The sequence below is a fragment of the Ptiloglossa arizonensis genome, chromosome 8 (genome assembly GCF_051014685.1).
Source record: "Ptiloglossa arizonensis isolate GNS036 chromosome 8, iyPtiAriz1_principal, whole genome shotgun sequence".
NCBI lineage: Eukaryota > Metazoa > Arthropoda > Insecta > Hymenoptera > Colletidae > Ptiloglossa > Ptiloglossa arizonensis.
Genome location: NC_135055.1, coordinates 5,072,423 through 5,093,179, shown reverse-complemented (window position 1 = coordinate 5,093,179; position 20,757 = coordinate 5,072,423). Strand labels below are relative to the sequence as shown.

The following is a 20,757-nucleotide window of genomic DNA, read 5'->3' as shown; positions in this document are numbered from 1 at the left end:
GAAGGGAAATTTTGTTCAACCGTGGATTTGAGTTGTTAGGCAATTGTGGATTTAGTTGGACGTAGATTTCTATTATTAAATTAAAGATTATACTTTTAGTATTGACTAGGGCAGACGGATCGATGTTAGTTCTGACGAGGTTAATTATCGTGAAACACAATTCGACCACGGTGATCATTGTCCAATTTACCTCTATGGTGTAGATTATTATATCGAGGAAAAAGCATCGTAGACTTTCTCATGTTTATTCACCAAGTTTTGTAAAGGATGAAAGTTACGTAAGTCTGACAGCAATAATTTTCTATTTTATGTTCGTATGAACAAATTAAATATAAACTATAAACTTGTGTTACATTACGAGTGACGTATTCAAAATATTCAGCTTATGTAATAGGTTTTATTTGTACATATACTCCACTGGAACATATTTTTATATTTTGTTTATAATTTATCAAATAGGAGTCTAACTATACATGGTCGTAACGTTTAAAATACTTTTATATTTAAACAAACGCTTCTCTCGGGCTGAATTTGTCCTTTTCTCGCTTTTTTTCCTACAAAGCAATTTTATTATTGAATTCAATTTTTTAGATTGATATTTCGTTGTTTATTTATTGCACCGAAGCGAACCCAAATGTCGCGAGGTAGAAACTTTAAACATATATTATATTTATACTTAAATAGATGAGTATAAAATCATTAATGCATTTTTATATTAATTAATCTTCGAGTTAAATGAGTGACCAAAGTCTGCAGAACTATTAAACGTTTCCATAAGAAGAAAGTATCTATCAAATTTCCCCAGTCAACTTTATAACTATTATTTTTATTGGATTTCGATCGAGCACATTGTGCAATGGGGGGAGTTAAATACGAAAATATTACCTGTATGAACGAACTGGAAGCAGAAATTTAACAGTAAAATCAGAAATGAGAATAATTGGCATCTCGAAAAGTCGACAGGAACGCATTTATAATATTCATTTGCAAAATTGAATCAGATTAATAAATCCAGGTGTTGAACCCTTCCAAGTTTCGATCTTATAGCTTCAGCTTTATCACGAAAATCCAGCGTGACAGAATAACGTCAGCCTCGGCTTTGAGTAAGACACTCTAATCGATAGACAGCTGAATTCGAAGTCACCTATTACTATTCTCTCGACGATTGAACGAAAACTTGTGGAAACGAAAACTTTGCTTCTGAAATTCAATCATTTGAGCGTCAGCTAATTTTAACCCACACTATAGCTCTCAATGGGCACCAGTTTTACACTATGTTTACTTTTAATAATAATATCAACTGTGACTGTTCTTTAAAGTATACTATTTGCAAAGAGAAGAAAAAGAAATTCCACTTGAGCAATTTAGCAATGTTGTTTATCGAAAACCACTTAACTTGATAAATTAAATTTTGGAAACATTGACAAACTTTTTGCTTCATAAAGCAGAAAAGTACCTAATGTAAAGATGTTACATTTTAAATATATACTCTTGCTTTATTAATCGATACTCCAAACTTCGTTCTATATTTCTAATTGTAGAAATAAAAATTTTAAATAAAAACTTGCGCCTTGTATTGATTCGTTTAAAATATTAAAGTCCCAAATATCATGCATCGGGCTCCACGAATAAATGATCTGTCACTGATGAAATCCTTGTGCCTTTCCAAACGCTATATAGTATGTATACTTTCTTAAAATATCCTTGTTTAGTAGTGCAACTGTTAAGAAATAAATCACCCAGATTAAGAACAATTAATTTCTCTAGGATTTTTCACTTCTTTATTCACTAGTCACATACCAGTACAATTATTACAAACTTTCAAAATTGATTAATTCAATAGTAAAGTGATTTTTCACCTTAGCCAGTAGTAATAATTATAAAATCTACATTAAGAATTATTTTCTTCAATTATTACCTCCAATGAAACGTCGTCGTACGGCACCATAATTTTTAAGAAACAAATCACCGAGGCTCCTTCCGTCACTGTAACAATCTAGCCACGAAAAGGTTAAGAACAATGGGGGGGAGGGGGGCTGCGATGAAAAACCGGCGCCGAAATTGGTGGAGGCCCTGCGTGCACTTTCACCTTAGCCATCGGCGGTCTGTGTCGGTGAACGTTCCCATATCTGGCTGCACCCACACACGCTGATCCGGCAGGCAGGAACGGAATTCGGTTCGACCTCAACAGTGCAAACAGAAGCATTGATTTCACCGCTTTCAAACACCCCCTAGCAAAGCGTCAGTCGCTCGGGGTGGTCCCCGTTTCCCGTGTACGTGCGCGTGAGGGACCTGCGCGTTCAAACGCGGACACGCGTACGTGTATGCGTACCTATGTGTGTCCACGTCTGGGTGTGTGTGGGTGCGCGCACAGCCGACGAGTACGACGTCGGCTACGCTCCTTGTCGCCGATGCGGTTCTAATAATAATGCTAATTGAAATCAGCACGCCCGCGAAAATCGACGGCGCAGCCCTTCGAGTTTCCACGCTCGAGTAGTTGCCTCCTTGGATCACCTTGCCATCTTTTCGATCCCAAAGTGTCTCATATAATTCACCGAGTAGACTAGATTTTCTAGGGACAAACAAGCAACGGATAAATTAACGCGGTATGATCCTGGATTGTATTGTTTCCCCCCTCTTTGGAACACCTTAGTCCCGATTGTTTCAAATTAATAATAACGACACGTCTTTGTCAATTGCGAACCCATTTTACTCGGTTCTAGAAGCGAAGAGGGAATTTACTTATGTGAAAAGTCTCTCGAATTTGAAATATTAATTTTTAATATAATGTGTGAACTGTGTGGGTAATTTTGCACGACAGAGAGTTAATCCGACGCGGTGTTATTTATGTAGTAATGGTAAAATATTTTAGGTATCTTTTCGATAACTGTAGATCCTTAATAAAATAGTCGTCTGTTTTGAGAATAAAGTATAATTGTTTCTTTTTAAAATAGAATGGTTGTACATGTTAAAAATACGAAATGATTAGGTGTAGGGGACGGGGGTTGCGAGAAGCGACAAAAATTTGTTTACAGTTAGAAAAAATCATCTTTGGAAGATGAAGATGCGTACTAGGAAACACAACAAAAAGAATAGATCGTCGATCTAGTATTTTATCTAATAAGATAAAAGCACAAAACGGCCATTTTTTATTTTCAAAAAATTGTCTGCGGTGCAAAATCATCTTCCACGGTCTGCACTGTGTAATTTTTTGAGGATCTTTTAGTTGTCAAATTTTATTTTACTTATAAAAAATCATAAAATAAATGTCTATGAATTTATTAATACTTAAACTCAGTAATAAGTGACGAAGCCTATAGAGCTAGAGAAAGGAAGGTTAAAAGTATTGTTTACAACTAAATGCAAGAGACTTGTATATTTGTTTGTCGGACAATTATTAAAAGTTAGAATGTTGTGCCAGATCATTTTTCTTGATTGTTCGGAAACTCTCGCTCTTCATCAAGAACATTGCTGAAATTATCGACCTAACGTATAATTCGAAGGAATAGAACTTTTCCTCGATTAGCTTCTCCAGAATTATACCCCAATCCTTGACATTTCTTTGTCTCGTTATCAAAAGTTAGGTTATGATACCAGTTCATTCTCACTCGTACCATGAACTCTCTACAGAGTCTCCCTATTCCTCGAGGACATTGTCAAAGTTGCCTAACCTACGATTCAACGCAATAGAACGTATCCTCCATTAGCTGAATTCACCCCAAGTACCACTCCAGAACTGAACTCAAGTCTTCGAAATGTTTTTGCAGAATAGTCAATTATTTATTTATTTAGAAAATGGACATTAGTATAAAGATAAATAATTGCAATAAAAAGAGTTGTATATACTAATCGTAGTATGTATGAAGGAAATTAAAAAGTAGATTAGGTAAAAATCCCCCAAATAAGTTTAACTGTGCAGTAAGTGTTAACATACGTATATATAGGATTTATTTAGATATATAACATTTGTTATCAAAAGTTAAGATACACTAATTCATTTTCGTCGATAGTTCACAAATTTACTGCGTCCTCGAAGTATCTTTCCTGAATCATTATCAAACTTTAAAATCCGCTGCTAGTTCCTTTCCACTCATAGTGATTTCGCTCGCATCGTGCACATCACTCAGGGGTATTCTTCATAGCTCCTTGCACCAATAGCGCTTCATACAGTAGGTCAGAAAGATATATAGCACCTCACGGTGAAAAGTGGCCCTCAAAATCAATGTTTCAGAAACACGTTGCTGTTATTTGTCTATTGTATACGAAGAGTAAATTAATAACAACTCTGTGTATAAAAGAGTTGAAGAGTTTATTAAAAATTCCCCTGGGCAAGAGAAAGTTCACTAACATTTAACAGACTTTTCTACTCGTATTTTTTTAATTTGGGATATAAATCGTATCTAAAAAGTAAGTGACTACCAAAAACACATTATGGTCCTAAATACTACCCTTTGCTCATAGTTTTCTTACACGAGGCCATTTAAATTCTATCAAATCGCAACTAATAAGAATCCCTCTCGCCTACAATCACGTAATCTCGCCGATTCTCTCGAATCCGGGGTGTAAATCGTATCTAAAAACCGAGCAACTATCAAAAACACATTTTCGTTCGAAAAAAAACTCTGTACTTATATTCTCCTGATACAAAACCCCTCGAACCGAAGTCAATAAGGGCCTCTTCCACCTACAGTCGCGTAATCTCGCCGATTCTCTCGAATCCGGGGCGTAAATCGTATCTAAAAACCGAGCAACTATCAAAAACACATTTTTGTCCGAAAAAAACTCTGTACTTATATTCTCCTCACATAAAGCCCCTCAAACTGCAATCAATAAGGATCTCTCTCACCTACAATCGTGTAATGCCGTCAATTCTCTCGAATGCGGAGTGTAAATTGTATCTAGAAAGCGAGTAACCCGCAAAAACCAGTTTTCATCTCAAAACAAATTCTGTACTCGTATTTTCCTTACACGAGGCACCTTAAAGTCCCTCAAACCACAACCAACAGGGGCCTCTTTCACCTACAGTCGCGTAATCTCGCCGATTCTCTTGAATCCGGGGCGTAAATCGTATCTAGAAAGCGAGTAACCCGGAAAAATACGTTTCCGTTCCAAAACAAACTCTGCACTCGTACTCTCCTTATATTAAAACCCCTCAGACCGCAGTCAATAATGGCTTCTTCGACCTGCAATCGTGTAATCCCGTCGATTCTCTTGAATCCGGGGTGTAAATTGCATCTGGAGATCTGGTGGTATCGGCAAAAACGCATTTTCCTCGCGGCGGTGCTCTTTTCATCTAAAAACGCCACACGGAGGTTTAGCAACACCGGGATCAAGGACGTCGACAAGCCTTGCCCGGAAACAATGAGCCACGGCCAGGCATCGCGGCGGGTCGGCCACGCAATCCACCCGTGCGCACCTTCCGCGAAGAAGAGAGCAGTCGGGGTGGCAATAACCCGCCCGGTCCGCGGGGGGGATTGGATGAGAGTGTGGTGGGGTGGGCTGGAGCGGAGGAGGGTTCCAGCTCGGATAGTTGAGCGGCAGGAGGACGAGGGGGCCGCCGGGGGAGGGACGGACGGCGAAGCGAACGTTTAATAAAAGATGCGCAGAGATAGCACCATTACCCCGGCTTGCATTATTTACCGGCGCGAGGCAACTCTCTGGCCGCGTTTCGCCGCAGTCGCGGCGTTAGGTAGGCGTGTCGTGTCCAAGTGTGTGTGTGTGTGTCTGTGTGTGTACGTGTATCTGTGCGTGTGCACACGTGTGTGTGCGCCCACGCGGGTGTATGCAGAAGCGTGTATACCTGCCGCTTCATCCACACCGCGTCGTCTTGGTTACACAGACGTTGGGAAGAATAGGGGGGTTTGTTCGATGACGACGAGGATGCTGTAAGATCGTTGCCAGAGGTCGTGATCGTTGATTTCGGTGCCTCGATCGCATCCCCGCGGCTGCGTCGAGCTGGGGATGGAAATTGAGGGGAAGAATGCTGGTAGACGCTGACGATTTTTGGAGCGGGAATTTTTAAACATTTGCGACGAGGGGGCAGGTGAGTTCGCAAGGTGAACCCGATGAGGATTTTAGGAGTGTTGCAGGGGTTTCTAAGAACGAGCTGGATGATTTTTTGGAATTGTGGAAGGTTTTTTTTTCAGAGTGGGGGAATCACTTTTAGAAATCGCTCTGTGGTTTTGAAATTTTTTTTTATCGATTGAACATTAACGGAGAATTATTCGCGAGAAATATTCTTTGTTTAAATTTTGATTGTATTTCATAAATCTTAAACCATCTGCGTCATACTTTTAATTCGTTTTCATTTCTGGATTCTCCTGGTATATAAATATATTACTATAGTGTAAAGTCACTTGTCGGTAATTCTCGAAAATGAAAAGTTTAAACATCCTGGAACTGGATTAGTTACGTAAGTTCGTTACTACCTTAAATTGGCTTAATTTATTATTCATATCCAAGATGGCGTTTTCTAATGGCGGCCCGTGAAGGGCTGTTGAAACGTTAAATTGCGAAAAAATGTGCAAGTCGAAGTATATTTTTAAATACTTCTACATCGATGATAACAATAGCCATTGGGACATTGCTCGAGAGTAGGAGTCAAGCTTAATGGTATATCAATTGTGAAGCAATTGCCGTGTCTTCGATTATGTTCCGTAATCTGTGGAGGACGCGGCTGTGGTTCCAGATTTCCGTGGAATCCCAAGTGACGGAACATTGGTTTAACAATCTGAGAAGGTTGGGTGAAGACGAGGTCCCAAACAGATTATCGTTGATTCCTGGAATAATTATTGAGTTCACGCAACTCTGGGGTTGTAAAAGGGAGAGGATTATTAAGACGGGTCTCGAGAACTGCGGACAATTTTAGGGGTGAAAATCTGCAACCTTTCGGACGTCGTTCAAGAGTCGTTTTACAACTAATATAAAGATATTTTTGATTCGACAAAACATTTATTTTCTTTGTCGATTCCGCGAGAACGTAACAATGTTTCGTTTAAATTTTCTCTATTCAAATTATGTGAATTATACGTTTACGATTAGTGATTGTGCTTTATCAGACCTTTTAATTCTTATGACGATGTATACAATACAATTAGTGATAGTATCTGCACTTCTGTGAAAAATTATTAGTAATCATAATAAGGAAGTATTTTATTAATTTCTTCTATTCTATAAAATAATTTACTTTCTTTGTCATTTTCTACATTATTCTGAAAAAGATCATGGCCGAATAAACTGTTCCAAAGACTATTTAGTCTTCTTAGTGTCAAAGAATCTGCTCTATCTGTAATTAGATAAATAAATAAAATATAACTAGAATAGGTGTGCAAATAATAGGCGAAGTGCACCCAAGAATGTTGTTATAAGACATAACTTCAATTACATTCAGTTTCATCGGCGAATAAATATATACACACCACTCTTTCAGTTACGGTTTGTTAATCAAATATTAATACAAGGATTTAGTATTCTCCTTTTACGAATAAATATATAGTAATTAGATAATTTACATTATAGTAATAAATTCCTATACTATCCTTACTGTGTATAAATACAGAATAAGACATTTTTAAAACTGTTCTCCTCATTGATACAATCCTATTTAAATTTGAATAATTAACATTCCTTGATACTTAATACCATTGACTTCTTTTTCTGATACGAAGAGGCCGCAAATACGACGCAAGGACATAAAAATAAATTCACGCTGCTATTGCCTGTCAATAATACATCAAATGATTCTTATCCATGGTCCAGCATTCACATAATTAATTTAAAATACAAACTACCAAGCTATTCGAATACTTTCCAAAGTACACTTCACCCAACACTCTCTCCAAACAGCAGACTACCAATAAAATATGAAACAATTGTTTCATTTCTTTATTTTTTATCCATTGTCCAGCATTCACACGATTAAGTTCAAATACAAATTACCAAGGTATCCTAATACTTTCGAAAGTGTACACAATTCAAACACTTCTAAGCAGCAAACTACCAATAAAACATCAAACAATTTATATCTATGGTTCAGCATTCGAGCATTCACACAATTAAGTTCAAATACAAATTACCAAGGTACTCGAACCCAAATTATCAAGCCAGTTAAATACTTTCCACCCAAATATTTTCCTCTTAAGCAACAGACCACTAACACTCGTCCAATAATTTTCTTCCACAGTCCAGCAATGAATTCACACGATCAATTCCAAATACAAAGTACCAAGGTACTCGAACCCAAATTATCAAGGCAGTTAAATACTTTCCACCCAAATATTTTCCTCTTAAGCAACAGACCACTAACACTCGTCCAATAATTTTCTTCCACAGTCCAGCAATGAATTCACACGATCAATTCCAAATACAAAGTACCAAGGTACTCGAACCCAAATTATCAAGGCAGTTAAATACTTTCCACCCAAATATTTTCCTCTTAAGCAACAGACCACTAACACTCGTCCAATAATTTTCTTCCACAGTCTAGCAATGGATTCACACGATCAATTCCAAATACAAAGTACCAAGGTACTCGAACCCAAATTATCAAGGCAATTAAATACTTTCCACCCAAATATTTTCCTCTTAAGCAACAGACCACTAACACTCGTCCAATAATTTTCTTCCACAGTCCAGCAATGAATTCACACGATCAATTCCAAATACAAAGTACCAAGGTACTCGAACCCAAATTATCAAGGCAGTTAAATACTTTCCACCCAAATATTTTCCTCTTAAGCAACAGACCACTAACACTCGTCCAATAATTTTCTTCCACAGTCCAGCAATGAATTCACACGATCAATTCCAAATACAAAGTACCAAGGTACTCGAACCCAAATTATCAAGGCAGTTAAATACTTTCCACCCAAATATTTTCCTCTTAAGCAACAGACCACTAACACTCGTCCAATAATTTTCTTCCACAGTCTAGCAATGGATTCACACGATCAATTCCAAATACAAAGTACCAAGGTACTCGAACCCAAATTATCAAGGCAATTAAATACTTTCCACCCAAATATTTTCCTCTTAAGCAACAGACCACTAACACTCGTCCAATAATTTTCTTCCACAGTGTAGCAATGGATTCACACGATCAATTCCAAATACAAAGTACGAAGGTATTCGAACCCAAATTATCAAAGCATTTAAATACTTTCCACCCAAATAATATATTTTCCTCTTAAGCAACAGACCACCAACACTCGTCCAATAATTTTCTTCCACAGTCCAGCGATGGATTCACGCGATCAATTCCAAACACAAAGTACCAAGGTATCCGAGTACTTTCCAAAATACACTCTTCTCCCAAGGCAGTAGACGTTCCGTGCACGCGGTCGAAGAAATCCCCGCTCCCTCTCTCCCTACCCAGCAGCTACCTCCGAGAAGCCTCGCCGGCGTCGTCCCTCGCCGCGGGTGCTCTACGAGCAGAAACCGTCGTAACGAGGAGCATTACTCCGGGGGGATGGAAAACACCGTTAATTACCTCCCGGCGGGCCGTTCGTTATCCGCCGGACCTGGCCCCGGGGCAGGCGCGGTGTGCGGTTCGCCCAAATTGCCTTCTCACTTCCTGGACGAAGATCGGCCCCCCCGATTACGCCCGGAGATCGCGGGAAAGGGCGGCGCGGAGTCTGTCGAGGCAGTGGGGGAGGGGGGAGGGGCAGGAAGGGGGCAGTAGTTGTTTCTCTTCTCGGCACTTTGTTTGTTGTTTCGGTCAGGGCAAGAGAAACGGGACGAAAGCGAGGAGAGAAAGATCGCGCGAGGTTTCGGGACTTTACAACGGAGGGTAAGCTCACCGAAATGGGGAGAGGAGACCAAGGAGGGAGGGGGCTGAAAATTCGGAAGGAACCGCGAGAGGGAAAATTCGAGAGGAAGTAACGACAGACGGACGTGGAGGGGGACGGGGGAAGAGATATAGAGCCCCGTCAAGGGCAACGAGAGCAGAAAACCAACCCTCGGTGACGAAAGAGAAGGACCACAAGGAGGTGGGAGGTAGAGGGAGGGGGGGAGCGAAGTGAGGGCGAAACGGAGGTTCGAGTGGAAAGCCGAAAGGCGAACTTGACATTTATATCGGGGATTCTCGGCTTTACACCGTGGAGAACCCTTTCGAGGATACACAGAGACAGAGAAAAGAGGGGGAGGGGATGAAGCACGCCCCCTTGAAGAGGGAGGAGAGGTGGAACCCGCGGGATCCTTTCTCCTTGGATTCTCTTCTTCTTCTTCTTCTTTCACCGACGAAGTACTCTAACTCAGGGAAATTATGTCCGGACAGTTCGCAGTCGAGGGAGCTTCAATCGAGCGTGACGCCCGGGTAGAAGTTTCCATATCCATAGCGAAGCCCCCGAAAATGGGTTTCATACTTAATCAGCGCGTGCTTGTGTAGCTCGACAACTTGGAAAGGATCCCCCGGGGACGCGAGTATCGCGAACACTGTGGTCCGTCGTCCGATTATTGTTTTAAAAAAATAGAATTACGAAACGTTCTCCTGCAGAAAGCTTCTCTAAATTGTCGAGCTATACTTTTTATCATCGTTGACTTTGTCGCTTCGGTTATTGCACATTTCTAGTATTTCGTTTCCAAATTATGCAGCTCTTCCTTAGGTTCGACGGGGAATAAATATACAAAAATAATCATTCAAAGGTTTCTAAGTCTCGATCTAGAGAACAACCCCTAAAATGCAGATACATTCAGGGGTAAAAATTTGCACTGCTGAGTAAACAAGGTACAGAATGTCAAATATGGATATATATACAGATCAAAATTTGGAATAAAATGTACGCCATTTTTTACCTATTATTGAATGAAAATTAGAACCTGAATTGTAGAATGAAATTATATTTTATGTCGTACAATTTGATAACAATATATGTAATTGATCAGACGAGTACACATTGTTGATAAATTGTTTCGTTCGTTTTATATTACTCGAATAAAATGTTACATATTTCTGTACAGTTATCTACGGGAATATCTTCTCAACGACGTTATCCATAGCAGATGCTGTAGGGAGCAAATTTACCTGCATACGGTACATCAGGAATTAGCTGCAGTAGGAAAGAAAACTTTCTCAACGCCATGTGTCACCGGTAAATGAAGGTAGACTTCGGATATTGCGTACGTGAAATATATAAGGAGTATACGACCAATATGGACGTAAACATGCATCCTAATCAATGGGCAGAACGTGTAATAGATGAAAGCACAACTACTATTAGTATGGACACTGGAACTATTGTTATTATCACTTAGTATTAATTATTGTAATATATTCCAAACCACTTTACTAGTGTCGAATTCTGATTTTTGTAACTAAAATGATGTTTAAAGAACAATAAAGTTACGTAAAATTGAACAAAATAGTTGTTATTTTTTTTCCACTAATTATATCCCTTCCTTCTCCTTGTCCAAAATATCACGGATTCCTTCACGACCAATAGAATACTACTCAAGTACAAACCTTACAAATCAGACAAAATTTCGTTTGAAATTCCCGCCAAGTTTCAACTCGCGGAAATTCTTGGAAATGACGTGATATCCAAGGTGGCGCAATCGTGCCACCTCCTCGACTATCATGTTCTCCTGATACCAACGTCCAAAAATCTGAAATTTTCTAAAACTTTTGCCCGAAATTCAGATTTTAGTATCAGGAGAACATGATAGCCGAGGAGATATTCGTATCGTGCCACTTCTTGGAACTGACGTCATTTCCAAGAATTTCTCGAGCCAGTTGGATGGGTCGAGAGTTTTTGGAATTTTCGGGATTTCCTGGAACTGACGCCATTTCTGAGAATTTTCGAAAGTTCTTGGAACTGACGTCATTTCTAAGAATTTTCGGAATCTTCATGTAACTGACGTCATTTCAAAGTATTTCCGAAAATTCTCAGAAATGACGTCAGTTCCAAGAAGTGGCACGATACGAATACCTCCTCGGCTTTCATGTTCTCCTGATACCAAAGTGTGAAAATCGGGTTAAAATTTTAGAAAATTTCCGATTTTTTGACTTTTGGTATCAGGAGAACATGATATTCGAGGAAATGGCACGATTCCGTCGATTCTTGCAAATGATGTCATTTTCAGGAATTTCCGCGAATTGTATCTCGGCGGGAATTTTAAACGAATTGTCGAACTTTTGTTAGAATTTTTCGCTGATTTTTGGACTTTGCTATCAGGAGTACATGATAGCCGAGGACGTATTCTTATTCCGCGGATTCTTCGAAACGTCGTCTTTTTCAAGAATTTCCGCGAATTGAAATTTTGCGGGAGTTTCGAATGTATTTCTGCAACTTTGCAAGAATTCATCGTCGATTTTGGAGTTTTGTTACAAGGAGAACATTATAGTCGGGGAGGTGTTCCTTTTTCGTGTTTTGTTGGTAAAATGATTCATAGCAATGCAGGAAAAGGCAAGGAAAATTGTAATTAAAAGACTGGTTATATTTTGAAAATGTTTGGTTTATTTTACATAACATACATACTGCTTCCAGTTACAATCATATTTCTACTTTTCGCCTTCGTATTTTAAGTATCATAGATTCTCACGCGCAAATGTTTTCTGCGTTCCAATATGGAAATCTTCTTACTCTTAAAGTAACTTGGTCTTACTGCTTATAATTTATATGACAAGAATTATTCTAAATTCACAGCCAATTAGCTCGGTACTACCCGCGACGAATTATTATAGTTCTTCGCGAGTAATACCGATTACCAGGTCTCACCACGTGGAGGTTGCTGCGAGCGGAGACCCGGAGAGAGATAGACGGAATCAAAGTTCCATCGATCTCCCTCGACACGCGATACAAACGAAGATACTAAACCAAAGAGATGGAAGGAATCAATGTTCCTTCGATCTCCTCGTTTAGTTCTGCCAAGCAATTACATTATGGAAAAATTAGGCAAAATTGGGAAAGACGCGACACGAACCGTGCAGTTGGTCCTACTAGGTCCATCCCGTTGCCCCTCCGTGGTTTCGATTCCAGAGAAAACGAACGACGCCTACCACTCCCCTAGAGGAGTGCCCCGTTTCTCCATCTTTACGACGAGAGGGTCTTATTTTGGAGGCTTTCGCAGGGACCGGCAAAAATGCCTGCTCCTGTGCTCGCAACATGCCCCCTCTGGAAGCGGACACACCGGAAGAGACAGAGATGGACCGTTCGGACTACTTACACGGCCGGCCACTTGCTTGTACAAGAAGCAGTGGTGACCGGACTGAGATACGAGCAAGCGAGCAAAAAGAAGCTAAAGATTGGATAATTGCTCGGCAGATCACAAATATTCGTACATGGTGGCCTTAAAACTAACTTACAATTAGTCTATACTTAGAATTAACAGTCCCGCAGAGGATGCAATACATCAGTCCTCTTCGTTCTTCGTTTTCCCATACATCTACCTAAACGAGCTGAATTGATCAATGTTAAACAAAGAAATGAAGTTAGAACCCTAAAGTCTAGGCATGATAGAAAATAGAAATGAAATTGGTTAGTGGAAAAAAAAGTATGGAAAAACAAGTAGAAATTAAAATCAGAGAACAAATGAAATGAATTAAACAAAGAAAAAATTAAAAAAAAAAAGGACGGATTGAGAGAATGGTTGCCAGTACCGGTTACCAAGGTGGGGGGTCCCCCTTCCATAAACCTAAAACGAAGAGATCCGTCCACCTCGGAGCCTCCAGGAAGAATGAAATTTTAAACAACCGGGGGCTCCTTATATACCCACCACTAGGTCACTTACCGTTACTTCGATTGTCTTTGTTCGATTTAATCGAATATTTCAACAAATTGATGGCTTTTTAGCCATTATTTATACTAGAACATTGTTAATAATTGTTTAATCTACGGTCCTACGACGGTTGTTAATAAACATGATAAATAAACAACAAGATATTGCGAAATCTACGGAGGCGAACGGTTTCGGTGAATGTTTGTTCATTTCTGCAATTGTTACTAACATTTGTGCATGTTCCCAATATTAATCGAACAATGTGCATATTATTTATGCATTAAAAAAGATCGATTCTCTTACAGCAATTAATTTTGATCGAGCTTCGAGGTATAAACGTGTTTCTTAATGTTTCAAAGCATGAAAAGTAACAATTGTTTTTTAAATACATTAATTTAACAATTACTTAATTTTTATGATATAAACAATACGCGTAGAAGTTGCATTTTTTACTTAAAAGCGACGAAATTCAATTAGTTGCTTTTCTAGGTAGAAAAATCATCGCGATGAATACTCGTAAATCGATAATCGATACGTGTAGCCTTGAAAATGTCAGTTGGATCTTAAGGAAAAATTCCTTCGCGAACAAAGAATATTCCAACGAAATGACGTTTTAAGCCATTATTTATACTAGAAAATTGTTACTAATCGTTTAAACTACGGTCCTACGATAATTGTAAATAAATATGATAAATAAAAATCAAGATATTGCGAAATTTGCGAAGGTAAACGGTTCCGGTGAATGTTTGTTCATTTCCGCAATTCTTATTACCATTTACGCATGTCCCCAATATTAATCGAACAATGTGCATTTTATTTATGCACTACAAATGATTAAGCAACTTATAGAAATTGATTTTGATCGAGATTCGAAGTAAAAACGTGTTTCGTAAAGTTTTAAAGCATGGAAACTAATATATGTCTATTTGGTACATTAGTTTAATTCTTATAATTTACACAATACGTGTAGAAGTTGCATTTTTTACTTACAAGCGTCGGAATTCAATTAATCGCTTTTTTAAATAGAAAAATCGTCCTGATGGCCACTCGTAAATCGATAAACAATGTGTGTAGCCTTGACAATGTCGGTTGGACCTAAATGAAAAATTTCATCGCGAACAAAGAACTCTTCAACAAAATGATACTTCAAGCCATTATTTATATTGGGACATTGTTAATAATTGTTTAAACTATGCTCCTATAACAGTTCTAAATAATTGTGATAAATAAACATCATGATATTGCGAAATCTGCGAAGGCGACCGGTTTCGGTGAATATTCGGTCCTAAGCGCGATTGTTATTAACATTTACGCACGTTCCGAACATTTATGTTAGAGAATGTATCTTAGTTGTACATTGTAAATGATTGATTTGCCTATAGAAATTAAATGTGATCGAAAATTAAAGTAAAACGTGGTTTTCATATGTTTTTCGATTTTTAATCGAAATTAATATTTACAAAGTAATAAATGATTTACAATATACAAACAAGATGCACATTGTTCGATTAATATTGGAAACATGCGTAAATGTTAATAACAATCGCGGAAATGAACAAACATTCACCGAAACCGGGCGCCTTCGCAGATTTCGCAATATCTTGATGTTTATTTATCATACTTCTTAACAATCGTCGTGGGACCGTAGATTAAACAATTATTAATAATGTTCTAGTATAAATAATGGCTTGAAAGTCATCACTTTCTGGAAATATTTGTTAGATCGAACAAAGAAAATCGAAGTAACCGTGCGATAAAATAAATGAATATTTCTCTACATATCGAAAAAATAATTTGTATATATGCATATATATTTCGAACGCTCAGTGACACACATATGTCACACGACGATGAAGTGAGCTGCCATCTACTAGAGAATAGGTAAACTACACTTAAGGTGTGAAAACACCTGGCGGAGAAACGCTCAAGTTTGTTGAGGAATTGTTCTTATTCCCACCAATAGATAGCGCCACCAGCATAAATTTACCGACATTAAAGATAAGTAATTCCATTTGTATGATATTCCCTACCGTGTGATAAAATAAATAAATATTACTCTACATATCGAATTATTGTTTGTATGCATGCAAATATATTCGGAATGCGCAATTCCAAACATTTGTAACGTGGTAATTATATGGGTTGCCGTCCCTTGGAGAACATATTTGTTAATATTCGCGATTGTTACTAAGATTTATGCATGTTCCCAATATTAATCGAACAATTTGTATCTTATTTATGCATTATAAATGATTATTCTTATAGAACTTAATTTTCATCGAGATTCATAGTAAGAACTCGTTTAGTAAAGTTTCAAAGCATGAAAAGTAGTAATTATCTATTTAGTGCAATAGTTTAACATTTATTTAATTCTCATAATTTACACAATACGCGTAGAAGTTGTATTTTTTACTGAAACGTGCTGAATTTCGATTAATCGCTTTTCTATATAGAAAAATTATCGTGATAAATACTTGTGAGTCGATAATCGATATGTGTTGCCTTGATTTCGAGGTATCAAAGATTTTTTTAAATGTATAAAGGAAGGCTAGAATGCAGAGAAATTTCATTACGCTGATTTCGTTTAACTTTACATTTATTTGAAAGATGATACATACGAAACTTTGTACAGAAATATTTATTTATTTTATTGCACGGTAGGGATCACCATACAAATGGAATTACTTATCTTTAATGTCGGTAAATTTATCCTCGACGCGCTCTCTATTGGTGGAGATAAGAATCACAAGTTGTTGATTTCTCAACAAACTTGGCCGTTTCTGCGCCAGGTGTTTTCACGCCTTAAGTGTAGTTTACCTATTCTCCAGTAGATGGCAACTCACATCATCGCCGTGTGACATATGTGTGGCACTGAGCGTTCGGAATATATATGCATATACACAACCTATTTTTTCGATATGTAGAGAAATATTCATTTATTTTATCGCAGGGTTACTTCGATTGTCTTTGTTCGATCTAACAAATATTTCCAGAAAGTAATGACTTTCAAGCCATTATTTATACTAGAACATTGTTAATAATTGTTTAATCTACGGTCCCACGGCGATTGTTAATAAATATGATAAATAAACATTAAGAAATTACAAAATTTGAAAAGGCGAACGGTTTCGGTGAATGTTTGTTCGTTTCCGCGATTGTTACTAACATTTACGCTGGTTCCCAATATTAATCGAACAATTTGCATCGTATTTATGCATTAAAAATGATTGATTCGCCTATAGCAATTGATTTTGATCGAACTTCAAAGTAAAGAGATGTTTCTTAAAGTTTTAAAACATGGAAAGTAATAATTGTCTATGAGATACATATATCAATTTAGCGTTTGATTAATACTTGAAGAATCGATATTTTTGGTATTTTCCTGATACCAAAGGTTGAAATTCAGGCATAAATTTTAGAAAATGTTTGATTTTGGGATTCTCGGTGTCAGTGTACGATATACGAGGAAGTGGCACGATTTCGCGGATTCTTAGAATTGACGTCAAATTCCAAGAATTTCCGCGAATCGAAATTTTGTTGGACTTTCGAACGAATTTCTGAATCATGGATCCCGATTTTCTTTGTATCAGGAGAACGTGATAGTCGAGGACATATAGTTTTAAGTAGTTTTAGCAGTTTGATAGGATCGGGTTAAAGAAATGGAAACAAATAGTGGACAAAAATAAAGTTTCTGTTGTCAGTGAAATTGATTTTATTTCAATACATCAATTCATCGAAAATACAATCGCTTTTCTTCGATCCATTAACATATTCGCACTTTCATACTCATTACAGAAATGTTGTTCTTTAAGGTACTCTACTTGTGGAAAGTACTGTACCGTAAAGTACTCTACTGTACCGTAAAAATTACTATTCTAAACTCGCAGCCGATTAGCTCGGTACTACCCACGATGAATAATTATTGTTCGTCGCTAGTAATACCGATTACCAGGTCTCACCACGTGGAGGTTGCTGCGAGCGGAGACCCGGAGAGAGATAGATGGAATCAAAGTTCCATCGATCTCCCTCGACACGCGATACAAACGAAGATACCAAACCAAAGAGATGGAAGGAATCAATGTTCCTTCGATCTCCTCGTTTAGTTCTGCCAAGCAATTACATTATGGAAAAATTAGGCAAAATTGGGAAAGACGCGACACGAACCGTGCAGTTGGTCCTACTAGGTCCATCCCGTTTCCCCTCCGTGGTTCCGATTCCAGAGAAAACGAACGACGCCTACCACTCCCCTAGAGGAGTGCCCCGTTTCTCCATCTTTACGACGAGAGGGTCTTATTTTGGAGGCTTTCGCAGGGACCGGCAAAAATGCCTGCTCCTGTGCTCGCAACATGCCCCCTCTGGAAGCGGACACACCGGAAGAGATGGCGATAGACTACTTACACGGCCGGCCACTTGCTTGTACAAGAAGCAGTGGTGACCGGACCGAGGAACGAGGAAGCGAGCAAAATTAAGCTAAAGATTGGATAATTGCTTGGCATATCACAGCCTTAAAACTAACTTATTCTAACTGCAGAGATAGAAGGAATCAATGTTCCTTCGATCTCCTCGTTTAGTTCTGCCAAACAATTACATTATGGAAAAATTAGGCAAAATTGGGAAAGACGCGACACGAACCGTGCAGTTGGTCCTACTAGGTCGGTCCCGTTTCCCCTCAGTGGGCCCGATTAAAGAGGAAATGCACGACGCCGTCCACTCATATAGAGTGCCCCGTTTCTCCCAACTCCGCGTCAGGAACCACGCAAAGCGTGGACCTGACTTACGGGGGATGACGAAGAGAGGGTCTTGTGGCACAAGGGCTTCCGCAGGGACCGGTGCGAACACCTGCCCCTGTGTTCGCAGCATATTCTCTCTCAAAGCGGACCCACCAGAAGAGACGGCGATCGAGCGTTCGGTCCACCTCCACGGCCGGTCACTTGCTTATGCAACATGCAGAGGTGGCCGGACTGAGATACGAGCAAGCGAGCAAAATGAAGCTAAAGATTGGATAATTGCTCGGCAGATGACAGATATTCGTACATGGTGACCTTAAAACTAACTTAGTCTATACTTGGAATTAACAGACCCGCGGAGGATGCAATACATCAGTCCTCTTCGTTCTTCGTTTTCCGATACATCTAAGAGAATGTATCTAAGAGAAACCTAAGAGAAACCTAAGAGAAACCTAAAGTCAAGGCATAATAGAAAATAGAAATGAATTTGGTTAGCGGAAAAGAATAAACATGTAAAAACAAGTAGAAATTAAAATCAGAGAACAAATGAAATGAATTAGACAAAGAAACAATTAAAAAAAAAAAGAAAGGATTGAGAGAGTGGTCGCCAGTACTGACCACCGCCTACCGGCGTCCAGTACCGGTTACCAAGGTGGGGGGTCCCCCTTCCATAAACCTAAAACGAAGAGATCCGTCCATCTCGGAGCCTCAACGAAGAATGAGATTTTAAATAATTGGCGGCTCCTTATATACCCACCGCAAGGTCACTTACCAGTGACTTACCGTTACTTCCATTGTCTTTGTTCGATCTAATCGAATATTTCAACAAATTGATGGCTTTTTAGCCATTATTTATACTAGAACATTGTTAATAATTGTTTAATCTACGGTCCTACGACGGTTGTTAATAAACATGATAAATAAACAACAAGATATTGCGAAATCTACGAAGGCGAACGGTTTCGGTGAATGTTTGTTCATTTCCACGATTGTTACTAACATTTATGCATGTTCCCAATATTGATCGAACAATGTGCATCTTATTTATGTATTGCAATTAATTAAGAAACTTATAGAAATTGATTTTGATCGAGGCTCGATGTTAAAACGTGTTTCTTAATGTTTCAAAGCATGGAAAGTGACAATTGTTTATTAGATACATTAATTTAACATTTGTTTCATTCTTATAATTTACACAATACGCGTAGAAGTGGTATTTTTTACATAAAAGTGCCAAAATTTAATTAATCGCTGTTCTGGATAGAAAAATCACCGCGATGAATACTTGTGAATCGATAATCGATACGTGTAGCCTTGAGAATGTCAGTTGGATCTCAGCGAAAAATTCCTCCGCGAACACAGAATATTTCAACGAAATGATATTTTAAGGCATTATTTATACTAGGACATTGTTAATAATTGTCTAAAGTATGGTTCTACGACGCTTGTTAATAAATATGATAAATAAACATCGAGATTTTGCAAAATCTGCGAAGGCGTATTGCTATAGCGAATGTTTATGTCTCTAGGCGATTGTTATAAACATTTTTGCAAGTTCCCAACTTTTATATTACAGTATGAAAATTAAATTTTATCGGAAAATTTAACTAATAGTTTGGTATACATATATTTCTCGATTTTTTATGAAAATTAATATTTGTAAACTAATTAATGGTTTGCACTGTAAAAGTTGGGATTATTAATTTTGCAAAATGCATTTTCTTTTGCATTGTAAATCAATAATTTCCTTGTGAAGATAAATATTGGTTGCAAATCAAGAAATATATGAATACAAATATTTTACTTTCATTTCCGATCGCAATTAATTTCTGAAAACTAACTAATGATTTATGATGCCTAAGTAAGATGCACATTATTCGATCAATATTGGGAACATGCATAAATGTTACTAACAATCGCGGAAATGGACAAATATTCACCGAAACCGTTCGCCTTCCCAGATATCGCAATATCTCGGGGTTTGTTTGTCATAATTATTAACAACCGTCGTAGGACCATACTTTAGACAATTATTAACAATGTCCTAGTATAAATCATGGCTTAAAATATCATTTCGTTGAAATATTCTGTGTTCGCGGAGGAATTTTTCGCTGAGATCCAACTGACATTCTCAAGGCTACACGTATCGATTATCGATTCACAAGTATTCATCGCGGTGATTTTTCTATCCAGAACAGCGATTAATTAAATTTTGGCACTTTTATGTAAAAAATACCACTTCTACGCGTATTGTGTAAATTATAAGAATGAAACAAATGTTAAATTAATGTATCTAATAAACAATTGTCACTTTCCA

At 38.0% G+C, this 20,757-nt stretch overlaps 1 protein-coding gene across 1 annotated transcript in view; it reads left to right on the top strand.

The window, feature by feature from the left end:
- The window catches only part of LOC143150387 (uncharacterized), a 40,634-nt gene extending 29,560 nt beyond the window's left edge, over positions 1-11,074 (top strand). The window contains exon 3 of the mRNA XM_076318624.1: positions 10,957-11,074. The gene's annotated coding sequence lies outside the window, so the exon portion shown is untranslated. The remainder of the gene's footprint in view (positions 1-10,956) is intronic.
- Positions 11,075-20,757: the final 9,683 nt, after the last annotated feature.